This window comes from Drosophila santomea, chromosome 2R, assembly GCF_016746245.2.
Source record: "Drosophila santomea strain STO CAGO 1482 chromosome 2R, Prin_Dsan_1.1, whole genome shotgun sequence".
Classification (NCBI taxonomy): domain Eukaryota; kingdom Metazoa; phylum Arthropoda; class Insecta; order Diptera; family Drosophilidae; genus Drosophila; species Drosophila santomea.
Window position 1 is genome coordinate 8,529,445 of NC_053017.2, and position 14,918 is coordinate 8,544,362.

Genomic DNA, 14,918 nt, shown 5'->3' on the forward strand with positions numbered 1-14,918 from the left:
ATTTATGTGCTACGCACAGGATCAAGTGGAAGCGGGATGGGGGAGGGGGGAGACGAAAAGAGGCAGAGGGCCTCGGAATGAGGTCCTTTGAGCCAAGGTATTTGCAAAAGAAGCCTGTGATAAATGACTACAGCTACAAGTACTCGTCCCCCAGCTGCCAAACATTTGGTTGGTTTTCCATTGACTACATAAATTATACTCCTTCACAATTACTTCTAAGGTTTAGCTTATAAAGAAAGACTATTAAATATTAACGATTCGCTATATTTTTACAGATTTACGGCTTTGCGTTTTTTCTGCCTGATACCTAAAGGCTACCAAAAACCAAAAAGATATTTTCAACGATTTTCCTCCTGCACTGTCTACATTTCAAGGAACCGAAAATACGTACATACATACCAAACGTATGTATGTTGAAATGGCCCTAAAGCTGTCAATTTGGTTAAGCGAATTTAAAAGTTTTCGCAAAGTGGAACCAAAGGCTTCCAATTTGGCCGGCACACTGTGGCCAATCCAACTCGAACTCCGTCGTGTGCCCATTCAAATGAAACAGCACGAGCCTCGGGTTCGTTTCGAGTTTCAGGTTGGATTTCAGGTTGGATTTGAGACCGCCGTCGCCTTCATCGAAGTCGCAGTTCCGTCGCTGCCTCCGTCGACGTCCGTTCGATACTGTTGTTGTTGCAGTTGTTGCTGCTGCTGTCGAGCCGAAGGTGAGCAAGCCAAATCAAACAAACCGAAGCGCAGCAAAAAACAACAAAAAAATGTACGTTGAAACGCTTGAAGGGACTTCGCATGCCTCGCCGTTGAAGCTACGGACGGGTGTATAGGTATACATGTAGGTATGGCTATATCTATAGATACTGTAGCTCATGCTGTTGCTGCCAGAAACTGCGCTTCAATTGCGACAGCAACAACACAACACCACAACAACAAGTCAGTCGGTAAACAAAACTCGGCTTCTCCGAAGGCAAACTGCGTGAAGTCGGAGAAAGAGAGCCACAAGCCAACGCCAGAGAGCGAGAAAATGAGTGATCTTGCAGAACGGATAAACACCAGATAAGCACAGCTAGCAGGGAAAATTCAACAGCACTGTATCACTGCGATCGGAAAAGGGGAAGTCTATATAATGTAGTTATCATGTTTTATTACTAACTGCAGAAGACTCTGAAAATCCGTGAATTTATTTCATAAGTAAGTTATCAGCTGCTTGCCAAATGTACAACATGTTACTCGGAGTTGCATTAACTTGTCTGAACTTTCATATTTGCTTCTATTAAACATAAACGTATTAAACATAAACGTACGAACACCATGCTAACAATTTTTTGGAATGCATAAAAGTCAAAGCATTTTCCTATCATTGCGTTCAAAACTTTTATTGTTCAAACCGTTTGGCCGCCAAGCCGAACGGCGCCAAGCACACATACATTAACATTAACACAAATCAAATCGGAAAAGGCGAAACAAAAACAACAACAACCTACAACAGCAAAAACAACAACGTCAGCGGCAAGAACAACAATTAAATCGAAATGGAAATTAGAAATAAAAAAGTACAGTACTTGGTCTTTTCCAAGCCCACAGCGTTTTCCCCAACGTTTTCCAAATTGAATTGAAATGCAAACGAAAGCTAAATACTAAAATTAGCTTAAAATAAGTAAGGCAGACAGGGCAATAACAACAAGTGAATAGAAAATCAAAGCGAAGCATATAAAACGGCGATAATTCAAATGCAAAATGTAAACACTTCAAAGCCGCGCGACGGGGAAAGCGGGCGGAAAATGGAGGAAAAGCTGGGAAAAATACAACTACAGTGGCATAGGAAAATCGGAATATCAAGAGAAAGAAGTCGAATGGCTTCGGAGTTCAAAAGGGGAGTGCTTGGGTGAGCAGTAACTCGCGGTACGAAGACTTCACTTCGCCACACACACACACACACACACACGCACGCACATTGATTTGTTTACGCAAATGACAAAATTATTATGCAGTGCAGGGAGAAAAATGATGGCCCCTAAACAGACTGGATATAAAGTGTAGCTCAAGAGAAAGAAATGTAAACCAGAATTTAAATGGAATGATATTCTAATTAAAACACGGATTTACACTCATTCCAATCTGATTTATCTTGGATGTCGGTGGAATTTACGAGAATCCGCTCATAATAGGGTTACCAACACTCAATCACTGAGCTGTCCTACGCTGCGTATACGTAACCCGTGATCTCGGCTTCGGCTTATCAGAATAACTCGACGATGATGCAAACATTCCAGTAATGGCGACTCCTTAACGCTCGGATACTTAGCTTAACTTACGGTTTTATCTGCACAATATGCTTATTTACACGGTACAACAATGCGTTGATGAGACAAACAACGGGGGAAACTCACCTGCAACGAGAGGAAGAGAGACAAAGTACTGATTAGCCACAAATGCAGCGTAAACGCAATGAGAATGATAAATCAACTGGCTAAAAATACAGCAAGCACAACGGCAACAACAACAAAATCACGTCAGCGGCCAAATAAGGCAAACAATTGCAAAAATCTGCATGTTGACGTCGCTGCCAGCGCCGACTGTGCAGCTGCGTCGCAGTCGAGAAGCTAAAAATATTTCACTCGGCTCGCTTAGAAAATCCAAAATTAGCTGGCACGGCGTGCGCACAAAATCCAAAATGAGGAACACAGAATGAGGCACAGTGGCATGCGATCTATTCCTTAGCACTCAAAAACCAATAATGTCAGTATATAAAAATTTAGCTGCTAATTATTTTAATAATTTTTAAATTTCCTTAAATTCGAACTATAAAGTTGAGAACTACACTTAAAACTCGATACAGTAAACCAAATCAAAAGTTGTATTGCTTAAGTTAACCAACAATTTTATTATTTTATTAATTGTTCAACATGAAATATAATATTTTCATTAATTAATAGGGTGATATATGAATATTTTTTCCCCAAACGAGCTATATTTCGCACTCACTGTGCGGTGTTCGTGGCGTCACCGTTGAGCGACGGCAGAGGCCGAGGCAGAGGCTGAGACAGTGACGGCGACAGCGATGCCAGCGCCGACGCTTACAGCGTGCGACAGCAGGTTGGCAGAAAGTCTGCCACTGATAACGGGAAATGGCATGCCAGCAACAGCGGCAGCAAAAGCAGCAACAATAAGGAGAGCCATCGACATTCACTCACTCACTCTCTTTCTCTTACTCTTGCCGGCTCCCCACTTTACTCACACACTCACTCGTTGGCGCTCTCGCCTCTTCCTCACTCGCAGTGGCCATGTCTTCTATGCTCTCGTGGCTGGCAACGCTCACGCCAAAATAAACAACAAATGTAAAGTGCGCCCCTTTAGCAATGTGGTGTGCACTGGTAAAAACCAGATATTGCAATTTGAGTTAAGGGAATCATTTTATAGATATATTTGCTTAAATCATTAAGTACAAAACTAACATGTAAAATAAAATAATGTATCGGATTTCCGATTATCCCCTAAATGTGCATTGAAATGTGCGCTTTAGATTATTAATTGCATTTCCCGGGCTATAATTTATTGTTGCATACTTCAAGGACCGTTTGAGATTTTTGTATTTCAAAAACATCTATTATTTCTGCGTGTGTACAAGAAACGCGGTCGCTGGGCCTACCCGCCACCCCCAAAACACCCAACCACCTAGGACAAGCCATGAAAATAAATATGTGGGCATAACAAAAATGAAAATTGTACGCGAAATGTGCCGCAAATGGCAGCAGATTTGCCATTAAAATTTACAAAGGGTCTTTCTCGGTGTTTCGGGATCCGAGTGGAAAGCCGAGAGAAAACGGGGCAATGACAAAGAGGACAGGGAAATAGAGAGGGAAAAAACATAGACAAACAGTCGGAGGTAGAGCAAATCAAAACAAAACAAAGGAAACATCACAAAAACAAGCCAAGCAATCGCCCTGACTAAGTGACTCCTTCCCTCTCTGTTTAACCCGTGGCAGGCACCTCGCTCGCACATTCTGCTGCTAAATAACAGCTGTAAATTAACAGCGAGCGTTTTTAGAACAAGCAATTAAAGTTGTAATAAAGCAATTAGAAGTACAATTACCCAAAAGTTTGTCCAATTTGTGTGAACAAAATTAGAAAAGGTAAACAAGCCATTTTTGAAAGGATATATCATGTAAAATCATTAAAATTTAATATTTTCTAAATTATTATCGGCAATTATGCATTTTTTTAATGATCATGAAACATTAATTTTTGACACCCATTGCTAAAAGATTTTTTATATGCACTCAAAGTTCATAGGTCAGGTGACATAACACATACGCAGTGTGGTGCGATGGCCAACTATATCGGAAAAATTTCATTTTCTGCTGCTGTTGTCAAGCACTAAAAGCCTCGCATATGTTTTGTAAATTAATTAAAGGTTTTTATTCGCGTGCGGATTGTTTAAATAAATCATTCACAGTGACAAAAAACAACATTTTTTCGGTTAAATATAAATTACTTAGTTGAACATATTTTTTTTTTAATTTAAATTTTCCATGTAACTTTCGGTCGCCGCGCAAAAAATAGTAATATTATATTGGCTAAACGACAGCGGCAGTGCTGACAATACCAATTAGCCTCTCGGTCAAGAATAGTTGGCCAATAGCTGACAAGAACAAGCCGCAAGGGGAAACGGAGGAGAATATTGCTTTAATTAACAGGGCCAACTGTTAATAAAATTGTTTGGTAATGGGATGCTTTTTTAAAGAATAAAATGGGCGAAACTGTTGGCGTTTTAAAAATGTTATCCAAAAGTGATTAAGATATATGATCAATGAAAGAGATGTGTATGCACACAAAATATGCTATGAAATGAAATGGATCCATTCGAACTAAAAAGTAAATTTAAATCGTTAAAAAATATTTAATTCAGTTAGGCTTATCTCTTTAAATAAATAAAACACCATATATGAGGTGTTGTTTTTAAAATAGCTCGGGTATTTTCGCTTAAATCTTTAAGAAAATTACGTATACGCATTGAAAAATGTATTTTTTTTTTACCATTTTTGTAGGTTAAATACATTTTTGACTTCGAAACTTTGACATGTACCGCCTATTCTATGCAATTTCTGCTCGATTTCAGTTCCTTTTGTGTTTCTTTTCGTCTTCATTTTGACGGCAACGATTTGCAATCAACTTAATTGAATTTTGTTTTGATGCAATGACGAAGGCATAGTGCAAAAACGGGAGGAAAAGTGGGTGGTGGCAGCGGGGGCGGAGGAGGGGGGCGCCTCTCGAGGCGAAAAGGGTTGTCACGCCCTCTGCAATTGTCTTAGCTGCTTGTCGTCAAGTGGATTTGCTGGTGGAGAACTATAGTTGTTATTGCTGTGGCCTTTGTTGTTGGGCGATATTCAATTAAGCGACATCGTCGACGTCGCCATTTAACGAAATGCAATTTTCACTCTATTTATTTATTTTGCCTCAGTGTGAACTTTTGTTTGTTTATGTCAACGCACTGCAGAATAACAACAACAAAATCAGTTAATTTGATCAGCGAAGATTGAGGGGGAGATACAAATTCGATACTGGGAGGCAATTAACAGTATCCAGGCTGGCAAATTTTCACAATTTTTCGTCAATAATTGAGCAAGGAAAGCGGGCAGACAATCTTCATGTCCAGGACATGCGCACTTAAGCCAGCAACTTAAAGCCAGGCCACAAATTGCAGAGTGGGCGTTGGGGACTGTGGGTATTGGGTGGGTGGTGGGGCAGTGAGTGGAGCAGGAGAGTGGAACGGGGGGAAGGGGGTGACAGCAGACCGACTGTTGTCCTGTAAATGTAAATGGCACCCACACACGAAGCGAAGGTGGCCTATGAGATTGCCTCGAATGCCGAATACCGTTAAGATTGTTACCAAAACACAGAATACTTCAGATATAGATAGTTGCCGAAGGGGAAAGAGGGATTAGCCATCTGAGGGTGCACAGAGAAAAATAAACTACTTTTACACATATTTTCGAATTTTTTACCTTTCTCTACGAAATCTGTAAGAGTTTCTCGTACAGAAAACGAAACTTACAACCACCTTCTTGTTCTACTTTGTGCCTAAATGGCTTTTCTTATTAATAAATCAGATATATATTGTGTAAATTTGAAATGTATTTATGGGCTTGAAACTTCATTAAATGGAAATGAATGAAAAAACGTTTTTCCTTCGATTTACTTCTTGCTCTTTCACAGATTTTCTGACTTAAAGTGCATTACTTTTAGTCTCACATTTTTGGGCGGTGCATAGTCGTGCGGCATATGCCACAAAACTGTGCAACGTGCGGCTCCCTCGCTCCTTCTCTCAGCTAATGTAGACAAATTTTTATCGCCTGCTAAAGTTTTGTGGGAAATTTGCTTTTTTCTTCGGATGCCGAGCCCTCGGGGGAGGATTTTTGTAGGCGGCAGGACAGCAGACGAGGGATATATCTTTGCACAAGGGGTAGCAGACGATTTTGTGCTTGTTGACGCTAAATAGGCTCGTTTCTCTGCCGTTAATAATAATAGTTATGATTATGATGATGACGACACTGACGATGGGCAAAGATGATGCGAAAGTGTTGATAAAACACGGCGGATAACACAACGATTAGAGGAGCGGTGCGGGGAAGTCAGTGAAGCTCCAAGGACCTCAATCAAAATTATTAATTTAGCAGCACATCCAAAAGTTGCTGATGACAGGACACAAGGGGTTTGGGTCAAGCCAAAATGTCAACGAGTTTGAAAATTGCTTCGATACGAGGCTATAAACCATAAATTATAAGAGAATCTAATAGGTGCACATCAGGAATAAACCTTAAAGCGTTAAGGATCATACCGAAACTAAATAACACCGAAAACATCGTTATATTTCGTTTGGAACTACTAATGGCTGTTAGTTTAAGCCTTTATTTTTGAAAATGGGAGCAACCAAAACTGGAATAGTTCTGCACCCGCGTAATACCTCCACTTGCAACTCAATGGAGCATTTGTAAATTGTTTAAACAAATCCTGCTCCTTTGCCTGCTTGAGCTCCTAATCACCAGCAAACAAAAGTCAAATCAAAAGCGAAGCCCAGGAAAAAGATTGAAACCGCACAGTGAAAGGGGCTTGAAATGGGGATGGGGATGGGGCTGGAGCTGGTGCTGGTGCTGGGAAAATGGGAAATGCGAGGAAAACTGGAGAGAGAGTGTGCAGCTAACAAGCAAAACGTCAACGGCGAGGCTGACGAGAGCGACAACATCGTTGCAAGCGACTTCCAATTATTTTTTATATTTCTCTGCAGCAACAAAAGGCACTCCAGAACAGGGGCGTCGTTGCAAAGGGGGCATCTCCGCCTCGGCTGGCTTGGCTGATGCAAAAGTGGATTATGTGGCTGCCTCAACAATCTTCGTTTTTTTTTTCTTTCACCCCATATTTTGTTCGTTTTCGCTTTCCTTGCACTTCTTGGCCAAGCGGAGGGGCGTGCGTGAAAAGTGGGCGCGGCACTCAATAGTGTGGCACAGTTTGTTGAGGGGGGGAGGAAATGCAGATGGGTAGGGGGTTTTTTTTTTTTGTTAGGGTGTTCTAGGGGCTGGATCGGAGTTAGTTAGGTGGGAATAACCACAAGCATTGATGGGACGCCCCATGCAAATCGCGGAATTACTACTGCATTCAAAAAACATAAATCAAATTCATTCTTAAATAGAAAATCAAAGTAAAGAACTAGGTAAGAAACTTATTCTAACTAAGCCCAATAGTTCAGCTATAGCTGGGAGCTACGTTATCTAAACTAGCTAGCTTTTTGCATAATTTAAATTAAAAACATTTGTTTTAATTTCCAAATGGCTGTTTCTTTAGTATTTTATGTTACTTGTAGTTTGCTGTATACAAAACTGATAAATACCCATTGCTAAATGTAAAAACTGAAATCTATACCCAATTTTATATTCAATCGCAGCTAATAAAAAGAAGGGCCTGTGTTTTGGGTCTACATGCCATCGGCTGGGAAATCAAGTGGAGGAATACAGACTACAAATATTGAAGTCTTTCATGGTGCAAACAAAGCTTTTAAGCTTCGTTGAGTTTAACACAAATACACACAGACACACCGCCATACACACCATAATACATGTATAGGCACTCGCACTGATATGGGGACCGACCTGCCACGCCCCCCTTTCACTAGTCACCCCCCTTTGGAACCACAGAGGCGCCCCATAGCAGAAGCTTCAAAACCAACGAGCAACAGCAAGGGGAAGAGGCTCAGAGATGGGGGTCGAGCATGGGGAAATGGGGAGAAAGAGAGAAGGGGGAGCGGGCACACGTTGCCTGCCATATGCGACACTTGAGAAGGAAGGAGGGTGAGCCAGTGGGGATGGGGCTGGGGCATGCGGCATGGGCGCCGGTTCGCAGAAGGTCGTCGAAGGGGGTTGACTGCCGACTGACTGACTGAAAGAGACTGCGTGCCACGACTCCTCGTTGCCCCATGGACACACAGTATCCGCAAAAAGGTTGCAACCCCGAAAAAGGTGCTTTAAAATATTAAGCAAGCCACCAGATACCCAGATACAAATGAAACATTCATATAATATGGATAGGGAGTTTCAGGAGCTTGCTATAGAGTTATATTCTACTTAGGGCCGTGATTCATGTGTTGGAATATACAGAGAAGATTCACTCATTTAGTGGATGATTAATATTTCATTTATAGATTTTTTTATCTGCTATTTTCCATGAATTCTAGGAAACTTTTTCTGAACCAAACAGGCTACACATTTTTATTTTCTAAATGGGAAAAACATCTATACAATATGCTTTTGTATGGCTCTATTTGAACTTTTCTAATCCACTGTGCTCACGCCGTGCGTTCCTATGTTTCAGGTTATATGAGGCCGCATGCTCTGTCTCGCTTGCTCGCCTATGGCTATCTCTGTCCCGCTGCTCCGATTCTGTCGCTACTTCGCTCTGCAGACAAATTTCTATAAATTATGCATTGTGTGTGTAAACACGACAAGTGGAATTGAAATTACGGATTTAAATGTGAACCAAAGATATTTTATAGCTATCTGAGTGTGCTTATACTCGCATATATGTACATTCAATGGTTGCAAAAATGAAATAAAATCAAATCGAAACGAAACGAAACGAGTTGGGTGGAAAAAGGGGAGTACAACCCTTTTGACTTTTGTCTCAGCTGTTGGGCTTTCATCGGCCGACAAAGTTTCGCAAATGCACAAAATCAACAATCTCATAAATTTAATTGCTTCAAGTGAATTCTGCCGCCAATTGTCCAGTTGCAAGTCCCCTCGGCACCCCTTTGATCTCACCATTTTTAGTCGTTCCAGTGACTGTGCCTTCCTCGTTGTCTCATTGTCACCTTTTGAACTTCCGGCGGCGGCGGCGGCGGCGATTTTGGTACTCGCTTCTCGCAGTGTATGTATCACCCTGGGCAGAAAAAAGCACACTACGACACACAGGGGGGGGGAAAAAAAAAAACAACTCAGACGTAAACTTTTTCCACATGTCGGATGGACACTCATTGTCTCACATCCACGATTCATTTAACATTTCTATTTGTTGGAGGCGAGTTTTGTTTATTTGCAAACATTTCGTCACTGCTGACATTGATGACTATGACGTTGCGCCTCCTTTTCGTTTTTCGTTTTTGCCTTTTGCCAGCCGCTTTGTTTTTTGTAAAATGCCCATTTATTTTTAACATTTTAAAACGTCAACAGTGCACACAAAGGCCGACTCAATGACGCAACAAGCGCGATTAAACTCGCACTCAGTATGATGGTGAAAATGGTTTATCGCATTTAAGTGTAACACTCATTATGTCTGGTGATATAAGCAGTTTAAAATACGATTTATTTAAATTGTACTTTTGCTGATTTTTCTGTAAAATTAATATTCTGCTTGTTCGGAGCCCATTTTTAAATTTAAAATTAAAAATTTGTTAAATGCTTTTTCTTCTTATTTAATTTATAAATAAGTAAGTAGTTGGTCTTCTTTTTTTTAATGCATACTTATAGTTAACCATGGGTAATTCAGTTCCATGCAGTTCCACATTTTCAACAAAAATTTATAACTAAACTAAATCGCTTAGTTTAAAATACTATTTTTAGTACAAAACATTGTGTAGAAATAACAATGAGTACTGTACCCTTGTTTAAGTCTATATCATCACCTATGTAAACTTTGTCCCTGCCTCAAAAGCGACTTTTCGCATTTGAAGTCAATAAGATGGGTGAAAGGGGGTTGCAGATGGACATGCCGGTAGAAGGGGAGGGGGCAGGGGGGATGAGGGTCAAGTCAGGGGCGCATGCAGTGTAATGAATAAATGAGCATACAAATACGCTTTCACGCACACACGTGGCCGTGTATTTGTGCAGTTAATTTGCCATTTCCGCTCCAGTAAAGTAATGAAAAATGTTTTTTTTTTCTACGGCTGCTGCTGGCCGTTGCTGTTCTACAAATCCCCGTAAAGTGCCCCCCAAAAACCCCGCCGTACACCAATGTTTGCCCCCATGGTCAAGTGCCATTGTTCCAGGATTCGGGCTGCTAGCCATAAACGCTAATCACTTCGAGAGGCATTTGTCCATATGCCGTATATTAAGTATACGCCGCGTGGGCATCACAAAAGATGGAGTTTAAGCGGAATTTCAGGGTGCATTGCCAACACGAAGCTCATTAGAGTATAGGGTCTGCCAGTTTTCCCATGCAAATTGAAAACTGCAGGTGGAAAAAGGAAAACGGAATCTCATGAACGTTAAATACGGGGAGCAAATGCAAATGAAAACGGTTGGTAAGGGAAAAACATCAAGCAATCAATGGTGTTGGCTTCGTTTTAGACTCTGTTATGATGTTGTTGATGTCACATGTTGCACGGACATAATCGTTATGGTTATTGGCAGGACGTTATAGACACAAGCCACCCAGCGGGGGGTGGGGGTGGTTTGATTTCGAAGGGTGGTTATCGAAAACGGAAAGAGCCAAACATGATGAAAGTATGCGAATCTGTGATGGAAAAAATCTGGTGTAATACATATACACATTTTAGGGATGAACCGGACTTTATTAGGAGGATAAGATTGCAGTTGATAAATCTAAAAATTTTAGGTGAGCTGCAGAAGTATGTCTGTAAGTATCAATAACCCAAACGGACTCTATCAATTCTGAAAGTTTAATGGAATTGATTTGAAAGTGTGGCACAGACAATAAATCAATTCGGTGAGGGTAAAACTTAATACATTTTAAAGCGCACTGTCGCATAGGGGTGATTTTTAAAAGCATATTTTAATTTATCAACATACCATCATATGAGCTCATTAATCATTTATGAAGGCTAATGCTGTGGCATTTGTAACTAGAGTGAGTTGTATTGTTTTCAGACTATATAGGTATATAATAGCAGAATAAAAGTGATGCCGTAATTAACATAACTAACTTTGAAAATCATCTTTCCGAAATGCCATTATCATTACCATTACCATCACCAATTTCCCAGCTCCATTTGCATTCCCTGGACTGTTTTTATGGCCGGACAAATCAATCGAGCACATTTGCCTTTGACACACGAGCCGTGTTTGGCTTAATTTTGCATATAAAACCCGCTCTTCATCAGCTTTTCCATTTCCCGGCCAAGCGGGTCGGAGCTCATTTCATGTAATCGACACACAAATTGAATGCAAGCCCGGGGACCTCGACATCCTTTGGGATGCCGGCGAGGACCAGGACGAGGACGCGGACGAAAATGTGGATGTGGAAGTGGATATGGATATGGATGTGGATGTGGATGCCAAAGTGCATAAAGGAAGCCGAGAATGGCGCCTGACTGGCGTCATTCAAGGGTTAACTATTCCCATCGAAACGAGCTGGTCATTTCAAGTGAAAAGCGTTCAAGTGCTGAAGATTCCACAAATATTTGCCACTCATCGAGAATGCACAACATCTTCTTGTCTGCCATCCTTTTCAAATCAAATTAATTAGCCAAAATACACTATACTTTATGGAATATATATGTCGCAGAATGAGAGAAATCTTAATATTGCTTGGCAATTGTACATGTGGGCTGTAAGTAGGCTTATTGAAAATAAAAGTAAGTAAAGTGTATCCACGTTAGCGTGTGTATCTGTGTGTTTTCCTAGCGGGCATATATCGTATTTGTGTGCATGTGTGTGTGTATGTGTGTGTGTGTGGGCACAACTTCAAAATGAGTTTATCGATTTAAAAGGGCAGAGCGAAAGAGCAACAGCAAAAGCAAAGGACGAAAAGGGGAAGAAGTTCCGCCTGGTTTGTTTTGCTGATGATGTGTGGATGGCTCGCAAAATAAAAAAAAACGAGAAAGAGTTCCCCCTGCCACCGCAATGAAAATCCCTAAATAAAAACGAAGGAGAAAAATAAGTGCGATTACCAGGCGATTATTATTTAAGGGTTAAAAATCTACAGCCAGCCACTCGACAAAACCGCACACACACACCCACACACCCACACACACTCACTCACTCACACACCTCCGCAAACATTTCATCATTTTCTGTTACGCCTTTCTCTTGTTTATTATTTTTGTCCTGGCAACAACAACAAGAACAGGCACAACAACTTTGCGACGACAAACGTAAAGCAATTAAAATGTTTAAGACAATTGACAAAAGCCAGACTTAAGAACTTAAAGCTCGCAGGGCCCAAAGAGCTTTGACGGCCCGAAAAACTCGAAGGATGGCAAAAGGATAAACGGATGGTCGGATGGCAGGAAGGCGCAGGAGGGCGATGGAAAAGCTCCTCTTCTTGTGGAAAATTGCATTTTTAATATGCAATGAAATTTGCCAAACATAATAAATAAAAGATGCAAAATTCATTGTGAATATAGGTGTGCATGTGAGTGGGCTGGGCAGCTCGCCCTCCGAACTTCCTCCTTTTCATGCAGCTTTATTTTTGAATACCAGTGCAGTGCACAAGGATATCACGCACGGAAAAGAAGCCTTTGAGGTGCATTTGTAATATACCACAAATTCTAACTTCAGTGGAAATGAGCAATGCGTGACAAACACGCAATTTGGCCCATTGTGCTAACGGCACAGTGGAAGAAATCGCCAGTGTGCTGGTTAAAAAATATTTTTTTTAAAATATTAATAAAAACTAACAGAATAGGAACTACTAAATACTGTATATTTTTAATTTATCAAGATCCCATATGATTTTACTAGCAGGGTAAACAAAATTATGTTGAAAATTATAATTGGCAATAAAACCTAAACATGGCAGAAATGCATTAAATGTTAATAAACATATAAAAAGGGATACCGTTTTGATGAAAGAAATTTATTTTACAACTCTTGGCTGAGCTGCAATTCATTACCAAGACGATGCAATAAATGATAAGGAATCGAAGAAATTGCATTGCCTTTTGCAACAATATTATGCCAGAAAGCGCGGCAATAATTTATGCCGGCTGCTATATGTATGTATATGCCGCACATCATTTGCTATATACTGTATATAATGCATATACTGCATTTATCAATCCATGTATCCACGTACCCCCTCATCTGTAGTCAAGTGCAGGCCGCATTCAGTTTTCCGTCTGCAATTCGTTTCCTTCGCTTTTTTCGGCTGTTTGCCTTCCCCCATTTCCCATCGAAATGGAATCGATTTTGTTGAAGCCACGCTGTCCGCCTTCCACCTTTCCCCTTTTCTCTTTACACGCCCCTGCTTTTGGCGACTTACAGCCCCCTTTTCTTCTTTATATATATATATTTTTTTCTCTGTGCTGAACCCACTCAAGCCCCTCCATATCTTCGTTAGGCCAAAAGACAGAGCACGCCAGGGGTGCAGACTGTTAGGTGAATCCCCTGGCCGAAGACATGGGCGGCGGGTGGTTGGCGAAGGGGGGTTTCCCCCACTCCAATGGGCGGTGTGGCCATTTTCGGTCTGGCCCTGTGAGTTCGATGGCAAGGCGAAGATAAATGATGCATTTAACAAAAATGTGTAAAATGTTTGAAATACATAAATTTTCAACAAGTTGAACAAGAAAGCCTGGCGAAAAGTTTGGAATAATGTGTAATAAATAAAACATTGGGCCAGCACAATGAATGTAGTTTTTCTTAAACTTACAACCAGACATATTCAGGTGTTTTGTTAAATTATGTATAGCAATTTAAATGCTACATATACAAATGCAGTTCTACGAACATTTTAAATGCGATTAAAATTTGCTCTTGAAGAATTATCTACCAGCTAAGTTTTTAATCGCTTTTCAAATGGGTTCTGAAATCTCTTTATTTTAAGACGACGTGTAGTACCTAGTAATCAACTATTCAAAACGACAAATAAAACAGGTCCCCTATAGAAATTCAATGGTTTTTCTCATGTTTATAGTAGAATTTCACCTTAACTACCTCTATTTATATAAATTACCCGCTCGCCGTAATGTAAGCAACTTTTTGGGCCACGCCCACGACCGGAGTCGGAGGCGTTTTCCTTCTGAAGGAGCGATAAACAATGCCAATGCAACCACAACAAGCCAACAACAAGAATAGCAACAAATAATCTAAGCTTGCAACGATACGCCAATAATATGTTGTCACTTGTCAATCAAGATGCAACAGCAACGAAAACATCAACAACTACAACACCAACATCAACAAAGCAACAACAGAAGCAGCAGAGGCACTTGAAACAAACAACAATCTGCGCGTGGAGTTGAGGCGGAAAAGCGGGAAAATCGGTGTGGTGGTGATGGCGGTGGGAGGCCGAAAAGGGGGCGGGGCAGATCGCTCATGCAACTTTTGTTTTGTTGACTGCGCTTCGAGACTTTGACTGACTGACTGACGGCTGTCAGAAAATGCCACACGACCCAAAGTGAAGTGAAAATTGGCAACAATGAGTGCAATACAACAAAGTAGAAAGAAAAATGTAATATAGCAAGTGGGGAAAAA

The 14,918-nt window shown here is 40.8% G+C and overlaps 1 protein-coding gene across 2 annotated transcripts in view; it reads right to left on the reverse strand.

Annotated features, from left to right (window-relative positions):
- The window catches only part of LOC120444428 (neurogenic protein mastermind), a 69,361-nt gene that overhangs the window by 32,440 nt on the left and 22,003 nt on the right, over positions 1–14,918 (reverse strand). The window lies entirely within an intron of this gene.